Raw genomic sequence first — 3,414 nt, 5'->3', positions numbered from 1 at the left:
TGCAGGAATCTCATGGAGGAGGCTTCATGGGACATTTTGGATGCGACAAGACATTCGCCGTGCTCTCGAAGAACTACTTTTTACCCAAGATGTTTCGGGACGTCAATCGCTTAACCAACCGGTGCTCTACATGTCGCAAAGCTAAGTCCAAAGCTCAATCTCATGACCTCTATATGCCTCTGCCAATTCCATACCAACCATGGGAAGACATTAGCATGGACTTTGTACTTGGTTTGCCTAGGACTCGAAATGGGAAAGATTCAATATTTGTTGTTGTGGACCATTTCTCAAAAATGGCACATTTTATTCCTTGCAACAAGATAGACGATGCTTCACATGTTGCTACTCTCTTTTGTAGGGAAATATTGCGTCTACATGGAGTGCCAAAGACTATCGTCTCGGACCACGACGTCAAGTTCCTTAGCTACTTTTGGAAGACCCTATGCGCCAAGCTCGGAATCAAGCTACTCTTCTCCACGGCTTACCATCCTCAAACCGACGGCTAAACGGAGGTGACAAACCGCACACTCTCCGCTCTACTTCGAGTACTCATCAAGAAGAACATCAAGGAGTGGGAGGAGTGCCTACCTAATGCCAAGTTCGCCTACAACCAAGCAAGACACTCAACAACCGGCAAGTCCCCCTTCGAGGTCGTCTACGGATTCAACCCTTTGTCACCATTGGATATTCTCCCTCTACCACTCCAAGAGCGCATCAATTTGGACGCAAGCGCATGAGCGACCCATCTCAAGAAGGTGCATGAAGATACAAGAAACACAATCGAGCGCCAAGTACAACGCCTTGCGACCAAGCTCCACGTCAACAAGCACCCTATGATATTCAACATTGGAGACCTCGTGTGGCTACACCTTCGCAAGGAACGCTTTCCCCAAGAATGCAAGTCCAAACTTAGACCATGCGCGGCTGGACCATTCAAGGTGCTTGCATGCTACAACAACAACGCATACAAGATCGACATACCTCGTGACAAGTACTCCGTGAGCGACATCTTCAACATCAAAGATCTCTCGCCCTACCATGGTGATGAGGATTTCGATCCGAGGAAGGATCTTCCCCAAGGGAGGTGAGATGATGTGGAGCATCCCAAGATCATCCCCATGGACGCACCTACACCTCCAACGACACCACTTGGACCAATGACACGAGCCCGAGCCAAGGCTATCAAAGATAAGGTGAACTCACTCCTCTCCGAACTTCCACTTTCTCTGCATGAGACATGGCTACTACCTAAGTCCGAGGTGTTGTGCATGATTAGGCACCAAGAGGACCCTCCCAAAGATGCGCATGAAGATGTACAAGTTCCCAAGTCCACGGATGAGGAGAACCAATGGGAGGAGCCAAGAACATCTCCCATGCCCCGGACATCTGGCCCCTGGAGCATCATCCACTACAGCAGCACAGCCGCCAGAAGCTACGGGCCCCGGACATCCGGCCCGGACAGCCCGGACATCCGGCCTCTCCCGAGCCCCCGGACATCCGGCCACCAGCCCAGAAATCCGGCCCCTCTGAACCCGAGAGAAACAAATGCCACCACTCCAGCCCGAACATCCGGCCTCCCCAGCCCGGACATCCGGCATCGTCTGAAAGCCTAGACATCCGGCCCGACTGGACCGGACGTCCGACCTCCTCTGTCTGCGCACAGTGAAGGGACGAGGCCCTTGTATCCCTTTTCCCCCTAGACTATATATACTCCACCTCACCCAACTTTCTATGGATAGCGTTGTGACAGCTCATTTGAGAGATAGAGCTAGGCTCATCCATATCAGATCTCCTCCTTTCGAGAGACCGTGGCCTCTTCGGAGAAGATCCCTTTGGATTCAAGCCCCCTTTCTAAGGGAAGATCCCCTCGTGGATTCAAGACCTCCTCACGGAGAAGACCGGTTACCTTGTATCGTCCCTAGTTGATCATGTACCGTGTATAGTTCCATGTACTCGAGGATCTAGCATATGTGTGACTATTTCTTGTTGGTGTAGTGTTTCCTCCTGTGTTTCTACTCGTTTTCCCCCTGTTTTCCCCTCGTGTTCCTCGTATCCTTCATGGGATCTGCTCCTTTCGTGAAAGATCGGGCGATTAGGGTTCTACCCTACATCAGGTGTTCTCAAATCCATAAAAGTATTCAATCCGATAACAACAAAATCTCAAAGGGAAAAACGCAATTTATCAGAACAAGATAGAGAGAGGAAAACACCATATGATCTAACTATATTAACAGAGCCCGCTAATCATGACATCTCAAGAACACGAGAGAGAGAGAGAGAGAGAGAGAGAGAGAGAGAGAGAGAGAGATTAAGCACACATCTACTGGTAAACACCACCAGCCCCGAGGGTGAACTGCTTCCTCCTCATCGTGGTGGCCGCCAGGATGATGAAGATTGTCACCGGAAATGATTCCCCCATCCGGCAGGTTGCCAGAAAGGGTCTAGATTGGTTTTTGATGGCTACAGAGCCTTGCGGCGACAGAACTTCTCATCTAGGTTAACCCGGGGGTTTTTGGAATATTTGTCAATTTATAGGGTAAAGAGGGGATGTGGGAGGCCACCGAGGTGGGCACAACCCACCTGGGTGTGCTTGGGCCCCTAGGCATGCCTTGATGGGTTGTGCCCCCCTCGGGGCACCCCCCAGGTGCTGCTTTAGCCCATTGGTGGTCTTCTGGTCCACAAAAAATCCACAAATAGTTTCGTGGTATTTGGACTCCGTTTGATATTGATTTCCTGCGATGTAAAAAACATGTAAAAAACAACAACTGGCACTTGGCACTATGTCAATAGGTTAGTACAAAAAAATGATACAAAATGATTGTAAAACATCCAAGAACGATAATATAACAACATGGAACAATAAAAAATTATAGATACGTTGGAGACGTATCAGCATCCCCAAGCTTATTTCCTGCTCGACCTCGAGTAGGTAAACGATAAAAACTTAATTTTTAATGTGGAGTGCTGCCTAACATGTCATCTCATATTCTTTTGTTTATAGCATGGAGATACGGACTTTTATATTGTTCAAAGCAATAGTCTAGTTTTGACATGAGACTTAAATACTCAAGCATATCAACAACCAACCATGTCTTTCAAAACATCATCGCTAAAATAAGTTATCCCTAGCCCACCATGCTCCATCATTGATCCATTCATGAAACACATTTGCATATTAGCTACACCCAATGCTCAAGTATGATCATTGTGCCTCGTAGTTGGTGCTTTATAAGAGAAGATGGAGACTCAAATTAAAAATAAAAATTGCATAAAGTAAAATAAAGTCCCTTTGCAGAGGGAAGTAGGGATTTGTAGAGGTGCCAGAGCTCAAAGCGAAAATTGAGAGATAAAAACATTTTGAGAGGCATACATTTCCCACCAATGAAGACGACTTAGAGCTCCCAACAGTTTCCA

Source organism: Triticum dicoccoides, chromosome 6A (assembly GCF_002162155.2).
Source record: "Triticum dicoccoides isolate Atlit2015 ecotype Zavitan chromosome 6A, WEW_v2.0, whole genome shotgun sequence".
Classification (NCBI taxonomy): domain Eukaryota; kingdom Viridiplantae; phylum Streptophyta; class Magnoliopsida; order Poales; family Poaceae; genus Triticum; species Triticum dicoccoides.
This window is presented reverse-complemented; position numbering follows the sequence as displayed.